Source organism: Pelodiscus sinensis, chromosome 15 (genome assembly GCF_052426305.1).
Source record: "Pelodiscus sinensis isolate ZL-2025 chromosome 15, ASM5242630v1, whole genome shotgun sequence".
Taxonomy (NCBI): Eukaryota; Metazoa; Chordata; order Testudines; family Trionychidae; genus Pelodiscus; species Pelodiscus sinensis.
The window spans coordinates 37370001-37389375 of record NC_143066.1 but is presented as its reverse complement, the minus strand read 5'-3'; positions in this window follow the sequence as shown (position 1 = coordinate 37389375).

Sequence of the window (19375 nt, the reverse complement as noted above, 5' to 3'; positions counted from 1 at the left end):
TTGCATGGTATGGAAAACAGTCCTTTTCCTGGGGCTTCCAGATGTCCTGGCACAACCCAACCGTCACCTGGCTTTATGTTAAGAGAAGAGGAAGCTACATATAGGGAGCCCTGCCAGTCTGTTGGGCCAGGGATGCAGCAAGAGCTGTGTAGCCACCAACGGGAATGCTAGAATACAGGCACCGAAACCAGCCAGAGCTTCTCTGGTACTGGGGGAGTGGACGTTGGGCACTGGAGGTTACTACAGAAGAAGACAAGAATACATCCCAGGGTTCCGGTTGCCACTGACCTTCCTGATACCTGGGGACATCCAAGTCTTTGACCGGTTCTTATTCTTCTCAGACAGGAGGACAGCACGGCTAAGGTGATGTGCCAGCTCCATTCCATCTGATCCTTTCATCAGCTCCTGGAAAACTCAAATGGATGATACCCCTAGGCAAACAGTTGCACCCACCCTCATTAAGTGTCCACATGCTTCCTTGTACATGCTTATGTAGAAAGCCCCAAAAAACCCCATAATCCTTTGACAAGGTTATGATTGTTGTCAGTCAGGCGGGGTCCTTCCAACATGTTCCTGTCGGGTCTCTAGCTCTGTCGATGATGATAACCAGAAGGCTGCGTGCATGTGTGCTCAGCGATGTAGGCCATGTTGATTTACGTGTTAATTGACACAGCAGACTTCAAGAGAGCCCCCAAAGACCACAAATCAGATTGAAGGTGCCCGGCTTATTGTTAAGAGAAGTACAGTCACAGTTATCAGTAGACTGTGCTGAACCACTACGCATGTGTACCCCGTGACAATGGACTGACTCAATCACTGCCCTCAGGTCATACAAAAAGTGTCCCCCCCCCCAAACACACCACTTTATATACAGGTACAAGCAAGTTACACATCACCCGTGACATGACAGGTCAGGTTGCTGCTCTCTGCTGCTTCTTCTATCTCATAGAGCTGGAAGGGACCTTGAGAGGTCAAAGTGTCCAGTCCCCTGCCCTCATAGCAGGACCAAGTACCATCCCTGGCAGACTTGCCCCAGATCCCTAAATGGCCCCCCTCAAGGGTTGAGCTCCTAGCACTAAGTTTAACAGGCTAATGCTCAAACCACTGAGCTAGCCCTCCTTCCCTTCCTTCTTAGAGACCACTCAACACCCGTGGTTTGATGAGATCATCTCTATCCATCACGCTGTCATTTTAGACCCTTTCCTGAACTTGACTTTGTAACTGTGGGGAGTGTGGGTACCAAGATCTTTCTTAATGAGCTGGTGGTACCCATGTGCTTTCCAGTTATGGCCAGTACCGATGACTGTTTTAGAGGTGGTACCTAGTACCAAGGACTGTTCTACACCTAGGTCTATTAGCAATTCGTGTTTTGCACTCTCGGCCCTGTGCGTGCCAATTTCTGTGAGCAGGAGCCTGCCGCTTGCCCACAGCTTAGCTTTGTGTTATGTTAGGCATGTGTGGTGGGGTAGCCCCACCACCCCCGGAAACTGCCGCGGTCCTGTGGCAACCCGGGGGCAGAGCCGGAGCTGTACCAGGGCAAGAGGCCCCGGCCGAGCCAGGACGGGCGATAGCGGCACCCGGATGCGAGGACGCCGGGGAGGGCGGGCGCCCGTTCGGGACTGCGCCGGGGGTGACGTCACCAGCGTGCCCCGGGTGGAGGACGCAGGCCAATGACGCGAGGCGGCCCGTCATCTCCCCGTGCCCAGCGGGGGATTTAAAAATGGACTCCGGGTCAAGAGACGAAGAAGGCCTGAGGAGGGGAGGAGCGGCCCCGGCAGAGACGGACAGGACCCGGTACTGGCGGCCCTGGGTGCAGTTTAACCCGGGGGGTCAGGACTAGAGTTAGACTCTGGCTGGGGGGGGAAGAAGCGGCCCAGGACGGGGCCGCGGAACCCGTGAGCGGGGGAGTTTAGGGTTCCCAGACCCCCCCCCCGTTTTGAGTGAGGACAGTCATCCTGACTCTAGGGCCCTGGGTCGGGGTCCGGAGCGAGGGCGGGCCCGGACCCCCTTCTCCCCCCCAACCAGCCGGATAGGCTGTTGCATGGCCTGGGCCTTGAGAGGCGCAACGATACCAGGCATAATCGACATTGTAGTGGGACGAGAGGGGCGACCAGGGAGGAGAGTTATCAAGGGGAGGGGGTCCTCCCCCCCCGCTGGGGCGCCTTACAGCATGTTTTGTCCATTGTTACCTAGGCCTCAGGCCGCAGACCAGGCCTGTGCTACATGGGCTTATGTTTCAGGCCTTCATCTTACTACAATGATTATTACCACAATCAGTGAAAAAGGCTTCCAGTTCTCCAAACTGCATCCTGTTTATTTTTTTCCGGAGAATGTGTTTCTTAAATGCTGGCGTATTTATTCTGGAAAGCTGTTGCTTTGCATTTTCTCAGAGGCTTCAGACCCTTTGACTTTAGGGATAATGTTTACATGCTTCATGTAGTGTTCCTGGGAGTATATACAGTAATTCACTATCACTGTTTTTGGGGAGCAGCAGTCATCACAGCCTGAAATATTTTGAAAGGGACATCCCCAGCAAAAAAAAAAAAAAAAAAATGTTTGTGAACCCCTGCCTTAGATACTGCTTTAGTTTCATTCAGTAAAGAAAATACATTGGACGCCTCAAGATTATTGGCTCAATGATTTATTAAGATGTGTCCATGATGAAGCCAAACTGAGGGTTATACTAATTATTTTGTTGGACTTAGCGCTGCTTGGTAAATTTTCAACAATCTCTGCAGCGGTGTTCGCAACAATAACAGGGCATTGGGAGTGGGTCCAGAATTCACAGATGAGGACTTCGCCTCTGGTATTGCATATTAGAATCGTCTTTCTTTGCAGCAATCTAGCATTACCCTGCTGGAGTGCAAAAATTTGCTGTTCAAACTGCAATAACTTAGTCCTACTCAGCCATATAGGGCCCTAAACTTGCTGCTATTCAAGTCAAAGGTGAAACTACCAATAGACTGTGTGTAAATAGATCTAATGCAGTCATCAATGTGTGGAAGTGTGGAAGCAAAGGTTGCTTCTTGTCCCAGCATTACACAATATTTTTCAATATTCAATGCCCTGGAAGACTATATAAAGCACCTACTGTCAAAATTTGCAGATGATGCAAAGATTGGTGGGGGGATGTGAACAGATCACAGAGCCGGTGTGATCTGATTCGCTTGGCACACTAAGCACAATCAAAACACGTCTTTTAATGCACCCATGGACACAGCTACTATGTATACGCATATACTCATAAGAAATCAGTTTGGCTCATAAATGCTTCACAGTGTGTAAATTATGCACTTCTCAAGCCTAAATATTTGATTGCTGTCGTGCTGGTTTGTAAGTATAGCTTGAAGTAGAATTGGCCTTATGTGTTACCTAATTAATAAGCAGAGAGCATAAAGAATATCACCTGCTTACACAGCCCAAAGCTATCTAGGCACTGGGGCCAGTTTTGACACACAATAAACAGGTTTGGAATAAAGCTTGTATCAGCGTGTGGCCATCATCTCTAGTGGCTTCCTGTGATAATTACTTGGGGAAGGAAGCATGACGTTTCCTTTTTTCCAAACCCCTGTCTGGAAGTTAAGTGGTTCTGGTAGAGAGGACTTCAGTCAGTGGTGCTTAGATCCTCAAAGATATTGAGGCACCGAACTCCCATTGAAATCAGAGGAGAAAGGAACTGATATACCTTTTGAAGACCGGGGAGTAGTGGTCCTCGATTTAGGGATCTGCCCACATGGATCTCAGTGTAGGCTAGATTCCTTTCCACATCACTTTACAGAGCTTAAGATGGTCTAGTGCCGTGGTTCCCAAACTGTGGTTCACAAATGCCCACGGGTTCGCAAAATGTAACAGGTGGTTCTTGAAAAACCAATTCTGTACCAGTGGATGAAATGGTGTTTGTGTGCCAAACTGGAACCAAGGTCATTGTAGCAAATGTAGCAGCAGTAGCACCCCTCAGTTTGGGGTCGTCTACACTACAGAGAAGATTGACGCTGCTGTAGTCAATCTGCTGGGGTTCGAATTAGCAGGTGAAGATCTACTAATTTGAACAGAGAGGGTGCTCCCGTCGGCACTGGTCGTCCTGCTCCTCATGAGGAGTAAGGGACATCGAGGGGAGCACACTCTCCTGTTGACCTCCACAGTGTGTACAGCGCCAAAACGTGATTAAGACACTTCGACTCCTGCTAAGTAATTAACATAGATGGAGTTGCATATATTAAGTCGACTTTCCCTTTTAGTGTAAACGTGTCCTTAGTCAATACAGTAATTCCTCATTTAACACGTGCCTGCTTAACACGTTTTCACGATAGCACGATTTTTTTTTAGGGAACGTTTTTTGAATTACACGACCGTCCCTTGAATAACACGATTTCCCCAGCTGGCCCGTTGCCGGTGGCTGCGCAGGGCTTCCCCTGCCTCCCTGCAAAGCAGTGGAGGGTTTGCCACTCACCACACTGTTCCCCACTGACTCCCCCTCACCAGACACCTTGCCCCCTGTCTTCCACCCCCGCTTGCAGGCTGGCAGCTGCGCGGGGCTTCCCCTGCCTCTCTGCAAAGTGGCGGAGTTCGCCGTTCACTGCGCCATTCCCCGGCGACCCCCCCCTCGCCGGACACAGTGCTGGTCCTGGCAGACCTGTCACAGGGGCATACTTCCAACCCAATCCCCCTCCTCTCTCCTCGCCTTCCCTTCCCCAGAGCCAAACACCTTCCCTCCCTGCTGTAACCTAGTCCCCTTTCTCTCCAAAAAAGTGCTTTTGCGCAAAAGCATCTGTGGCCAGTCTAGACGCAATTTTGTGCAAGAAAGTCCCGATCGCCATTTTAGCCATCGGGGCTTTTTTGCACAAAACAGTTCTTCCCTGTCTACACTGGCCCTCTTGCATGAGTATTCTTGCGCAAGAGGGCTTTTTCCCGAGCGGGAGTGTGAAAGTATTTGCGCAAGAAGCACTGATTTTGTACATTACAAAGTCAGTGTTCTTGCGCAAATTCAAGCAGCCAGTGTAGACGGCTGGCAAGTTTTCGCACAAAAGCAGCTGCTTTTACGCAAAATCTTGCCAGTCTAGATGCACCCTTGGAGAGAGAGCTCATGGGCAGGGAGCTCGTGCCCTAACTCGCTCGCGGTGGGACTCGCAGACAGAGGGCTCACTGAACACCACCTTCCAGTGGGAAGTGGTAGTTCGTGCCCAGACATTCGTCACCCAATAACCCGCCTGCGGCAGGACTCAGAAACGGAGGGCCCGCTGAACACCACCTTCCGGCGGGAAGTAGTAGTTTGAGCCCAGACTTCCGTGGCAAGTCGTAATAGCTAAATTAGTCCCATCATATTGGGACTTTACATTTATCAAGATTACATTTGTCAACATTAAACTTCTTTTGCTGTTATATATTTATCTTGGTTTTGGTCTTACCCATGAAAGCTCATGATATAATATATTTTTCTTAGTCCCTAAGGTGCCACAGGACAACTCGTTGTTTTTAAAGTTACAGACTAACACGGTGACCCCTCTGAGCCATGATAAAGAAGTTGCAATTCAGGGAAAGGTGTTTGGAAAACAATCAAACGGAGTGTTTTAATACTCCTCCCCACTTCCCGGCAGAGCAAACTTCCATTGGATCAGAGTACTAAAACCAATGTAACAGCATACCCAAAATGTTCATAGAATGTTTGTCAGGTGATAATAACTGGAGTAACACTTTCTTTGATGATATCACTTTCTCAGCAGAGATATTGAGTCATGAGGAAGAAGAGAAATGGATTGAGATCTGCTGTGATTGCCAACGGAAAAGACTTTTCAGATGTCTGTGAGGGTGCATCAACACAGCACCTACATTTGAAATAAGATACCCAATTTGCGTTATGCATTTTATTTCAAATCTATTTCAAAATAGCTTATTTTGAAATTTGGTGTGTCCTTAACCCTCGTGCAATGAGTTTTACCAGGACAGTGAAATAGTGTGCCTGTTATTTCGAAAAATATTTCGAAATAACGGGCGGCTTGTGTAGACGTGGAGTAGCTATTTTGGGATACCTACGGTATCTTGAAATAGCCATGCAGTATAGACGTACCCCAACTGATCAACTTTTGGCCGAGTTTAAAAAATGAGTACTTACCTTCCTTCCTCCCTCCCCCCCACTGCATCCCCCTCCTGTTCTGCAATGTGATTTGTCCTTTTCATATTTGTTCATTTTTTTTAATTGTATCCTTTGGTATATATGGTTGTAACTACTTTCTTCCACTATTTGATCTGAGGAAGTGGGTCTGGCCCACGAAAGCTCATCATCTAATAAACCATCTTATTAGTCTTTAAAGTGCTACATTGTCCTGCATTTTACTCACTGCTGGCATTGTTACTGTTTTGTTACAATTTTCAACGACCTACTTGTGCGAGAAAGCATTTTGTGTGTATGCAGATCTGAATCCCAAATGCAGATGCAGACTCAATGACAACCCAGATCTCAGACTTATCTTTCTCCACTGGTTTCAGACTTCCACAGGCTGTGCAGATCCAAGCAAGCACATCCATCACACTGCAGAGAGAGTGAAACGTCAAGACTCCTTATGAGAAAAGAAAGGGGAGGTGGATATTTTTTTGCTGTTTTTAAAATGAAATAGACTGTGAGTGTTGTTTTTAAAATGACAAAGAACAAGTTTAAGCTTTGTTGTATTTGTGCATTGTTTGCCTGGACTGCCACGGACCCAAATGCTTGGGGTAGGAGGAACTCTTTATTTGAGTTTGCTTCTTAAATACCTTCATGCTGTTTCACATATGTTACTCCTTGCCAAAAGATGTAGAAGCTGTGTCCTCTAACAGGCTTAACCAAAATGACCTGAGCTACAAAAGTGAATTCTTGGAAAAGTGTTCCAAATTTGCAATTTTCATAGCATAATAAAATGAATAAGACACTGATCAATAATAATATAATAATAAATAATGTATCATAAATGTGTCATAAAAACAAATTTTTTATTTCCAAGATCACTGCTTTTATAATTTAAGCTTAGGTAAGGAAGAAAATTCTTGGAAATATTCTTGGAAATATTCAAGATATGACATTCTTATGAAAGAGATTTGCAGGTTGTTAAAGTTTGGGAGCCACTGGTCTAGAGGATCCCCTCAAATTCTAATCCTGGATCGACTGTGGCTTTTTGCAAGTCACAAGCTCTGTTCCTTGGTTTTCCTTGGCCAGTGTAGAATGTTTGCTTTATTTAAAAAAAAACTTTTAAAGGAGTATCAAAAAGTTAACATGTGACTTTTATTACAGGTTGAACCTCTCTAGTCTGGCACCCTTAGGACCTAACTGGTTCTGAACCAGAAAATTTTCCAGATCACAGGAGGTCAATTTTGTCTAGCATCATTATCAACACTTCTACTGCTTACTGGGCTGTTAGAGGACATGTAGGGGTAAATGACAGCACAGAAAAACAAACTTTATGAGACTCCAGGAAGCTTGGCCGCACCCATGAAAAATGGACATCCGGCTATCTAAAAACATTCTGGAAGATTTCTAGACCAGAGTGTTCTGGACTAGAGAGGTTCTACCTGTACTATCCATTTCCACTGCAATAACACCTATCAACACCAACAAAGACCAAGGTCCAATCATGCAAGGCGCTGTACAAACACACAGGAAGAGACAGTCACTTCCTCAAGGAGCTTAATAAATAGAAAAAAAAAGTGGAAAGGGTGAACCGCAGCATCGAGGGCAGACGTGACTCACTCATGGTCATACAGCAGACTACTATCACGGCTGCAAATAGCACCCAGGTCTTCTAAATGTTCAGCATCTGCTTTACCCACTGAGCCACACTGCTTTTCTAGTCACACCTTTGTGCTTGTCAAGAAACAAATCTGATTGCTGAGTGTGTTTTCCCTGCCAATAGGATCTCAAATGGCCCTTTGGAAAAGTTACTCCAGGTGCTGAGAGCTTTATGATCAATTGCAGTAGCAGCTTAGACCCTGTTGTGTACAATGGCAGGAGGGAAGGGTCACTATACATTCCCTCCACCCCTTCTGTCTGACCCGGTGATTGCTTCCATGGGTGTCTGCCCAACTTGCCATTCAACTCACAAGGAAACTCTGGGTAACTGAATTTCCTGGTCCCCTGGGGCAGAAAATTCAATCAGCGCAGTCTATAAGGGGCTGGATTTGAAAATGCAGTAAGTATCTGCATTTGTTCACATTGAAGTGTCTGTGCTTCTCCTGCCATAGTAAGATCTTGACTAGTTACTAAAGGAGAAAAAGACGGTCCCAAAAGAGGCAAATGAAGCAGGCAAGCCACGCTCTTCCTTCATCAAGGGGAGGTACTCGGCCGCTCTCATTCACCGGCAGGGGGAGGAAAGGGGGTGATGGCTGGAGACCTGGGCCCTTTGAATCAGAGTACTGCATCTGGGTGCCTCTCAGGGGTGGAAGGGAGGTGGTGCACTCAGGGTGATGCTGAGGGTTGGCCTGCCCCTTCTATCCGAGGACCCACCCCTTCTATCCAAGGCCCCACCCTTCTGACCAAAGCCACGCCCTTTCTGGGTGCATGGAACCAGTCCCATCCCACCTTGCCCAGGGACCTGGGAAGGCTATTGGCTCCACAGCGGCCACCTCTCAACTTCCTTCTTCTCTCTCCGAATCTGAAGAGTGGATGGGAGAGCCGAGGCCAGCTTTGGGAGAAGGGTCTTGAAGTTACTGCGTTCCCTTAGAGGCTGACAGGGAGTTTTCAGGTGTGCACAAATCCTACATGGTGAGCCAGCTTTGGAAAGCTGAAGCCATGGTTTTGAGTCCCTGTAAGCCAGAGGTGACCCCAGGAAGATGGTGGGCTGGCCCGGCTGAACTTCAGGAACACGGCTGGAGTCCAACAGAAGTCCACAGACATGACTGAAAAACAGAAGCTACCAATAGAGTGCCAAGGTGAACTGAAAATATGATCAATCTTGCAGCAATTTAGAGGCTGTGGCAAAGGCCGGAAGAGGCCAGGCGGGTAGAAAGGTTGAGACAAGCCATTCTAGTCCACTCTAGATGGAAAGCATTAGCACAGCTCTTGAGAGAATTAGTTAGACTCAGTGGGGTGTGTCTAGCAAGCAAAGTATTAATACTTTTTCCTCCCTCCATGAGCCAATAGCGCCCTGATCCTTTGCCAGCGTACAAATAGAAGGAAATGAAATCAATTTAATCCAGGCTCAGTGTGTATTGGATCATAACCTATCAAAAGCACCTCCAAAAGACCCATCATAAATCAGCAAGGAAAGAAATCACCTCCTGCCCTGCACGGTCTGCTAAGACTTGCAGCTCTTTGTGACGCAGTATTTTTCCTCTCTCTCTCTTTGGATCTGCTTGTTCAATTCCATTTTTACATGAAACCAGATTGCGCGGCAACCCGGTCTTGTCCCCGCAGGAACGTTTAGCAATGAACAATGGCACTGGGGTAGGTGTGAAAGGGATAGCATAGCTGGACGGGAAGGAAGTTGATTGAAAGGCAGCTGCAAAGTGGATCAGAAATTGGATTGTGTAACTGTGTGATCTTTGCCCCCCGCTGCTTGGCTGAGTCATTGAATCCCAATGGGAGGATGAATAATATTTTTTTGTAGAGGCCAAAATGTTCCCAGGGAGCGTGGCTTCGCGTGCGGCCTCGCCATCCATGGTTGCATGCTTCACTACACGGCCTGATGTGCGGTTAAATTCTGCACAATGAGATTCTGTGGGAGCTGCCACCTCTGAAACGAAGGCCGAAACTGAGGCCTGGATGCCCAAATCCAAAGGGCATAGGGAGCGCGACAAAGTCAGGCTCAAGATTGCAGGAGGGTCGGCCTGTTGAGTACCAGAGAGTAGGCAGGCACAAGCTAAAGACCCCTCCCACTGCCTAAAGGGAGGAGCTGAATCCCAGAGGAGCAATTCTCTGGGCTTTAATCTGTTTTTTCTCAGTTGTTCTATAGCAGTGTTTCTCAACCAGTGGTACAGGTACCCTTAAGGAAACATGAGAGAAGTCTGGGGAGTACATCAAAACAACTGAAATTTGGAGAAAACTGAAGTTTTGCTTTAAGTTTTACAGTGCTTTATTATTTTTGCACTTTTTAACGCCCAACAATTTCATCGCCTGCCCGACTACAATTAAGTTGTTTAAACAAATGTGTTGCAATAGTAGAAAAAAATTGTGTGTCTGAAAACTATAGGTACTGGGTGTACTTATAATTTGTTTTTTTTTAAGGGGTACTTTATTTAAAAAGGTTGAGAAACACTGCTCTATAACACCTCCCAACCAAGTGGGCTTTATCAAGTGTATCTTTTAGTTTTGTTATTAAAATCACCTTTTTGAAGACTATGATCTGACTCTTGTGTTCTGGAAGGTAATAGGGGGTCTGTGTATGCATGCCTAAGACTGAGAGGTCAGTGATTGGAGATTACACTTTGTTTTCTTTTTGTTTTTCAAGCTCTCTTGTGATAAACGAGCTTGGGGTAACCCTCTGGAAGAAGTCCCCAACTGACTCATCCTGGGATTAAGAAGAGAGGGGTTGTTTTTCCCACTTGGGTAGTGGTGGTCTGTTTCCCAAGATCAGGACATCTGTGACCTTGGGGAGTTTTTAAGCAGAAACCTATAGAGACAAAGCATTTTTAAAGTCTCTTATGGGCCCCCACCTTCTGCACTTGAAGTGCCAGAGTGGGCAACAGCCTTGACATACAGCAGATTAAAAAAAAAATTAAAGCACAAACAATTGCTTCCCTGGGATTCAGTTTTAGTTACAGTGTGTGTGGGAGGTGGGTGTGGGGGCACATGGACTCAGCACAGAGGCATTTAACCAAACTACAAAACAAAGAAGATAACCGGATCGTGTGTAACTAAAAACATTCCCTATCTACTCACATATCTGTACTTCTAAGATCCAGTCCAGTTCTAGGCATGGTATTCCCTTTCTAGGCATGGTATTCCTGACTGGTTGAATTCATCTCTTTTCCCTTCCCCCTTCCACCCTGCCCCCACTGCCAGTTCCTGGTTTAAACTTCCCCAAGAGAATTGCAGCAGGCTGATTCCCTTTCAATTTGAATCTCAACGCTTTCTTCCCATTGGTTCTCCTGGCTCCCTGCCAACACTTCCTGGATTTTTTTTCAGGTAGTCTCTGAGTTTAACCCTTTACAGGCAATACTTCCCCATCCATCACAGCCCTTCAGCCATGTACATTAGATCAACCAAAGTGTCTCTACACAACAGAACAAATGGACACAGATCAGACACCAAGAATGGTAACATACAAAAAACCAGTGGGAGAACATTTTAACCTCTCTGGACACACAGTTACAGACTTGAAAGTTGTCATCCTCAAGAAAAAAAAACTTCAAAAAGTGGCTGCAAAGTGAAACTGCTGAGCTGCAATCCATATTCAAATTTGACATAATCAGAATCGATCTGAATAAGGAAGGGAATGACTCTCTCATTACAATGAGTAATTTCTCACCTTCTTACCCACATCCAGCCTGACTGAATTAGCTCTGATGGAACGCTCCCATCTCTGTATCCCTGCTATTTGTTTTTTTTTTTTACTTCATACATCTGATGAAGCCAACTGCAACTCACCAAAGCTTAGGACATAATAACATTGTTAGTCTTTAAGTTTAAACTAGAGCTGCAGGGAAAAGCTTAATTGAACCAGGACTCCAGACTCCTTGTTTTTGTCTCCAATATGTACATCCTACTCACCTGCATGCAGTACCTAATGCCATTATATGTAATTGGTCTCATCCTCATTTGCACTAAGGCCTCTTCACACCACTTTGGCAGGGTAAAGAGGTTTAAAGCAGACAGAAATGTAATTTACACCCACCCTGAGGCCAGTGTTCGAATGCGGCCCGGCAGTAAAGGAGAACTCAAGCCAACGTGTCTATAGTATGTGCTAATGTTTGCCTACAATTCCCTAATTCAGAATAGCTACTAATCAGCAGCATACCGAAAGTGCACAGGAAACCTTGGTATTCAACAGCATGTGAAAGAAAATCCAGGAGCAACAATAAACAGCAGAAGCAAAGTGATATACTGCAGGCCCTGGGTACCGCAACCTACTTCCATACCGGGAAGAAAGCTTAAGACAGAGGATGTGGGAAAAGATATCAGTGCAGTCACCGGAGCTATCAAGGTCAGCATAAGTGGGCGGCACTTGATAAAAGGAGGCTAGCAGATTCCTTTCCAAAAGCCCTGTTCAATGTGCGAACGCTTCACTGGCTGTTCTCTTTGAGCTTGAATGAAGGCAAAATTGCTGCTAATTAATGCTTCACATAGTAATTGAAATCAGCCTTTGCCGTGGCAAATAGAGATGCTCAAACGGCCAATTATCTGGGAAAGTAAACTCTCTGTGGCTAATTGCAAATGCCCCTGTAAGATGGGCGTGAAGAACTGTCTTCTGAGTGGGTGCCCCCATGTCTAATCCACTCCATGGATCAAGTGCAGGGACTTTGGCTGATTAGACCAGTGGTGCACATGGCCCAGTGTGTCTAGGGGGTTGTGCTGCTACACCAGAGCCCCCCCTCAACCTCAGCAACTTTGTGGTTCCTGAGAATGTTTACATCAGCAAGGAGTAACCTGGGCTACTGGGTGGGCTACATGAGTGGCCTCCCCTCTGATGGTCGTAGCCAAGATGGCGTCCCGGCATAGGGGAGTTTTGCTCCCTGTGCGTGCATCCCTAGAATTTGCCGGCGGTACCAATTGAACCTGAGCCCCGCTGGGCTTGGACTCAGAAGGAGCACACGGCTCTCGTGGCCTGTGTTGTGTGCAATCAGCACCCACCCGCCTTCACAGGCCCCGGCTTTACATGCGTGTCACACTAGTGATACTGGTAGGAAAAAACACCTACTTAGACGGAAACCAGTGAAATCTGGCAGCCAGGACACCGGCAAACAAAACGTCCTATGGGCCACACATAGGACCCCAACAAGCCCTAGGCAGACCACGGCCAGCAGGTTGCCCACCACTGCTTTACCTACAGGAAAAAACGCCTTCCATGTATGGATAAATCTACATTGCACTCCACGGTCAGTAGCACATAGTGCAGGACTACTCAACTTTGGAAGCTCCAGGGGCCACAATAATACTCATAGCCCATGCCAAGCGCCACAACTTAAGCGTGGTTGCATATACATGCAAATATACATGCAAATATATATGCAAATATATGCAAATAGCTTCTTTCATGCCGACGGGCATAAATACAAAGATTAAGGCAAGATACCCAATATGCAGGCCCCATTAAAGTCAGTTCTGCTGATATTAATAAAATGCAATATTTACCTGATTTTCACCCATATGTCAGCACTTTTAACGAGCAATGACAATCCAGGAATTTAACTACTAAAACGCATCTCAACAGAGGACCATTATATCAACTACTTTTTTATTTTAGCACCCACGCATGGGCTGCATATTGAGCCCCATATAAGCCCAAAATGCACCGCGAGCTGTGAGCAAACAGGGCATGGCCTGCATGCATCCCAGGTGCCATGTGTTGAGTAGCCCTGACATAGTGTATTTGTAGCTCCATGCGGCAGAGAAAAGCTGGCTGCCTCTGCACTGCAGTGCGTGGCTACGTGTGTCACTGAAAGGCCCAAGAGACAGCAGGGGAATACTCTGGTGCCAGGGAGGCAGCAGGATGCAACAGAACTGCTAAAACTGTCCCTAAAAGTAGGCACACGGGGCCGCCATTTGTGGGCACTTTCACCAACAAAATACGTCTAGGCCTTTTGCTTTCTTGGCTGGAGCTTCCCACTGACAAAGCAGTGTTCACATGTGCACATGCCATGGGGAAGGTGTGTTGCTCAGGGGCCGGAGGGTGTTTTAAGCACCTGTGAATGACCAAAATTGTGTTAATCAAGTGCAAGTGTGGATTATAACCTTAGTCTAAGCCAGTGGTCACCGGTCGATCGGGATCGACTGGAAGATCTTGGCGCCTCTGGCAGGTGATCCTGGCTGGTTTGGCTTGGAGCTATAGTACTTCAGCTGCCCTTCCCTAGCCTCTGCCTTGGAGCTGGCCTCCAGGGACCTTGTTTTCTGTTCAGGGTGGGGGGCAGAAGAGAGTAGCCACTGATGTCGGGGTGTTCCCTTCTCCCTACCTCTGTACCCCCATCTCCACAGAATGAGCAGGGTGGGGCCTTGGAGAAGGGGTAGGGCAGGAGATGGGACAAGGGTATTTGGGTTGGAGGTAGATCCTAGACTGACTTAAATTGGAAAAGTGATCTTGTGCTTGAAAAGGTTGAAGACCGCTGGTCTAAGCCACGGCTCATGGTCTATGCTGCTACGTGTACTGTGCTGTGGGGTTTGGGAGAGCTATACATATAAAAGAGGTCATTTTAATCAAGCAAATCCACTGTCAGATCCTCATTTGTCTCCTAGGTTACGCCTACACAGCAAGCTTATGTCAGAAAAAGCTATTCCGGAAGATACCTTTCTGAATAGCTTATTTCGAAATAGAGCGTCCAGACTACAGGGAAGACTCAAAATGAGTCCGAGGCAGGCTCCCCTAATATGGATGCATTACCTCTATTGAGACCCCCCAGGAGGCACTGGGGAGAAATAACTTTAGAATGGCCCTGGGAAGGAGCTATTTTGACATAGCAGCAGTGGAATGTCCACACACACCCTCTTTTGAAAGAGCTTTTTCGGAAAAGGGCTTATTCTTCATGGAATGAGGTTTAGCAGTGTTGGAAAAAGCCCTCCGTTATTTCGATTTTCTTTCGAAACAACGTAATTGCAGTGTGGACGCTAGTATTGTTTTTCTGGAATAACAGCTGTTATTCCAGAAAAACGGTGCAGTGTAGATGCACCCCTAGAGGTGGGAGGCATTTTTAGCCAAATATTTTTCAGTGAAAAACACAGATGCTGCAATTCTAAAATGTTTTGTGAATTTATCAGTTTTGATTAATTGTTTTGGGCAAAAAAAAAATCAGAATTTAAATAGACCAGCGGTTTTCAAATGACGGGTCGCAACCCAGCAGTAGGTGGGGGAATTGCAACCCAGCACTGGGTGGGGGAATGTCGGGCGGTTGGGCTCCTTGCTTTTTGTTTTTGGTTAGCAATTAATTGTTTGTTTCGAAAACCTCCTTCCATTTTATTTTTTAAACATCAAAAATATGTAAAGATGGTCGAAATTGAAAGGAATCGTCTTGATTTGGTCATAAAAAGGCCAGCAGTGAATATTTTTTTTCCAGCTCTTCACTATTTCATGCATTTTGACAAACACTCAGGTTGGTTCCACCCCAACCAATGCATTTGATGCGTTTTTGGAATTGCCACTGACCCGCATCAAATCACACAGCTCCAATCCTGCCTCCTGACTGTAGGCGACAATCACAAGGGGACTGAGAATGGTTTCGCTAAGTGGTGAATGGGACCCAATCATTCAATAACGGTGCCACACTGAAATAATGACATAGGGAATGTCTCTCCCTGACTCAGCGCCATTCACATTACATGCCCAATCTATTTAAGTGCAACATGACAGCAAGTGATAGACCAGCGGTTTTCAAATGACGGGTCGCAACCCAGCACTGGGTGGGGGAATTGCAACCCAGCACTGGGTGGGGGAATGTCGGGTGCTTGGGCTCCTTGCTGCAGGGGGATCAGGTGAGCAATGGGAGGGGGAATAAGGCAGCTCCCTGCCTGTCCTGGCACCGCAGTCTGTGTTGCTCCCCAGAAGCAGCCAGAGCAGGCCTGGTTCCTAGGAGAGGATGGAGAGAGAGCGCCCAGGGCTCCATGCACTGCCCCTGCCCCGAGCACTAGCTCCTCACTCCCATTGCGTGGGAACCAGCAACTGGCGGCTTCTGTGGTGCCAGGAGAGGCAGGAAATCCCCCCCCCCCAACTGCACTGCTGACCGGGAGGTGTTCAAGGTCAGCCCCTCCTGCCCCAGCCCTGACCCCCTCAAAGCCGGAGCCCCCCCTACAGCCCAACGCTCCCCTCCTTAGCCCCACCCTGGAGCCCGCACGCTAGTCACATTCTGCTCAGTCTCCGGCAGCGACGATTTTCTTCAACTGGGTCATGAGAAAAAAGGGTTTGAAGACCCCTGTGCTAGCATACCGGATGCTAGAACGCGATGCCGACCCGTGCTCCTGAGGGAGGCCAGAAATGTGCAAGCCTTGGAGGGAATTATGTCTGTGACTGCCCTGCTGGTCTTACAAGCAGCCACACAGGCTATTTAGCACCCCCACCTCCCCCCCCACACACACCCATTCAGCTGGGTTTTGTTGACGGAGGCAAGTCTTGCTCAAGCTAAAAGTTTTCACATCCTGCTCCTGGAGTTCTGCCTGTCGTGCGATTAATCCCCCTGCGGCCAGAATAAAACATGCCACTGTCTACAAAGAAATTAGGTGAAGCCTCTGCCCAGGGAATCCTGTAAATATGAAACCCTGTCCCCTCCCTTACCCTTCTCCCCTCCCCTCCCAATAACCTGGGTATGGTACTGTGACAAGGCGTTTGCCCTGCACTGAGTGAGGGCTGAGAGTGAAGTCCCAGCTGAGGCAGCTCTGCTAATGAGGGCCCAGCTGGGGGCTATATAAAGAAGGACTCCTGGAGGTAAGAGGAGAGCTGACTGCTTCTCTGGAGAGCAGGAGGGGCTTGACTGCCAGGGAAGCAGGAGGCAGACCAGGGCTGAGGCAGGCAGGCAGGCAGGCAGGCAGGCAGGCAGGCAAGCAAGCAAGCAAGCAAGCAAGCAAGCAGGGCTATGGGGGCTCTGGCCAAGCAAGCCTACCAGGCTGTAAGGCCTAAAGCTACTGGGGCTACAAGGGGCAGCTGTGGTAGGCAGGGGCAGCAGGTCCTCACCCCTTTGCCAGTGATGAGTGGCCATTGCAGATGGCAGTTTGCTCCTGAGGTAGGAGCTAGATGAAGACTGGCAGTGGGTGGTCACTGAGGCAAGGCGGGGGCAGGGGGATTAGGTGTTCCCTGGGAGGAGAATAGGGTGGGCTGGGGAAGGGAGGACCCTGGAGTGCAAGCAGGATAAACACCAACTCCTAGAAAGGGGGCTCAGACACTGGTGTGGGTGCTGCCACAGGGCAGTGTCCTGAAGAGGATGCTGTGGTCAAAGAGAAACAGGAGGAGACGCAAGCTAGAGGGAGGCATCCAGAGAGCCAAACAAGCTACTTCCCAGGCCTGGAGGCGCTATGGGGGTGAATCTGCCCCATGACATGCACTTTTGCCCATTTGTATCTACATAATGTCCTTGGGGAATGAACGTAAAAGGCTGATACATCGCATGAAAACAACGGATCATCCTTTCTATTGTGCACTCTGATGTGTCAACCTACTCAAAGCACCTGGCCATGCAAAGAGTGGAAGAACATTAACAGGCCATGATGGGGATGAATTTAGCTACAGCTACTCAAGAGAGAGCTTGGAGTCGTAGTGGATAGTTCTCTGAAAACATCCCCTCAGTGTGCAGTGGCATTTCTAAAAGCAAACAGAATGTTAAGAGTCATTTAAAAAAAAGAGAGAGAGAATAAGACGGAGCATATCTTATAGCCTCTATATAAAACCATGGTACGCCCACATCTTGAAAACTGCATGCATCTCATCTCATAAATGAATGAAGTGGTTGCTTCATCTCAATAAACATATATTGGCATTGGTAAAGGTTCAGAAAAGGGCAACAAAAAGGATTAGGGGTTTGGAACGTGTCCCATATGAAAAGAGATTTAAAAGACTAGGACTTTTCAGCTTAGACAAGAGGAGATGAATGGGGAGGGATATGATCGAGGTCTATAAAGTCATGACTGGTGTGGAAAAAGTGAATAAGGAAAAGTTATTTACTTATTCCCATAACAGCAGAACTAGGGGTCACCAAATGAAATTAATAGACAGCAGATTTAAAACATACAAAAGGAAGGGTTTTTTTTTCTTTCACTCCGCACACTGTCAACCTGTGGAACTCCTTGCCAGAGGATGTGGTGAAGGCTAGGACTTTAACAGGGTTCACAAAAGATCTAGCTAGATTCATGGAGGTTAGGTCCATCAATGGCTATTAGGAAGGATGGGTAGGAATGGTGTCCCCAGCCTCTGTTTGTCTGGAAATGGGTGACAGGAGAGGGATCACATGAGGATTACCTGTTGTGTTCACTCCCTCTGGAGCATCTGGTACTGACCACAGTCGGCAGTCAGGATACTGGGCTAGATGGATCTTTGGTCTGACCCATTTGGCGGTTCTTATGTAGGACTCAAAACTAGCTGTGGGTGAAAAGATCCCTGGAAAAATAAGTCTTGAGACAGAGCAAGGGCAAGAATGCTTGAATGATGTGAACATGCCCATCTAGGCCAGTGTGCGTGGTATGTCAGGATATTCATGTAATTAGTTCAGAAACTTACTCGGTGCCATTGGTACAATTATTTCTGAAACATCATGGCGATCTAGAGCTGCCCCAGGGGAAAGGAGCAAAGTACATGGAGAACGGATCTTCACAAAAGCAAAGAAGAACTCTCCTGGCAATGGTTTGAAATTTCTGTCCCCAGAGAATTAATGGGACTGCTATGACAGTAGAAACTATCTTGCTCTTGCCCTTGCATGAGAGTGAAGTGGGACACAAAGGCACAGAGAGCTTCACCCACATCCTACCCTAGTGCGGCAGGTGTAAAAGTATAAGCACCTATGGGGCACCATGCGCCGAAGGAGGCAAAATAGAGTAGAAACTAGAGTCCGCCCAACAGACCGTGTTTTAAAGGCACATTCCAGTCACAGATATTTAGGATTTGATCCTATGTCCCCTGCTCACATGATTGCTCCCATGCCTTGAGTCACCCAAGCAAAGCCCTAGCCTTGGACTTCAGAGGCGTGGCTTTAATTCCCTTCTCTGCCACAGTCTTCCTCCTGGACTTAGTCAAGTCACTTACACTCTGCCTAAATTTCCCACCTGTCAGTGGGGCTGTCTAATCTCAAAGGGGTGTGGGACAGTAACTAGGGGGCTCAACTACTCTAATAAAGGTGTCTGAGGCAGAGCTTAGAAAGGTTTGCAGGGTCAGACTGCAGGAGGGTAATGCCACCTAGGTTTGCAGGGAATAAATCTTACCACAAAAACTGGTGCAGTTGATGGATTTCCTCTCCATCCCTTCCTGTGACGTAATTATCGAGTGGATGGATGAAAAGGAGGAGAGCAGCCGTAATTTGGGGATGTGCAAAAAGCACTTGATACCTTGTCTCACAAATAATAGCGCATTCAAATTCCCTTCCAGCTAAGTCCTCGCTACTTTGCTGCAAGAAGCCCGTCTAGGTGCAGCCAGGGGAGAGTCCAGGGAAGAGGAGATTCTGCTGCTTTCTGTGTCATTATCTCATCTCCAACCAGCCTGGGGCAGGAGATCTGAAGAGGTGATCACTTATCCCCCTGTGCCGACTAACACTGGCTGCTATTTTCACCAGGACTGGAATGAAATAAATG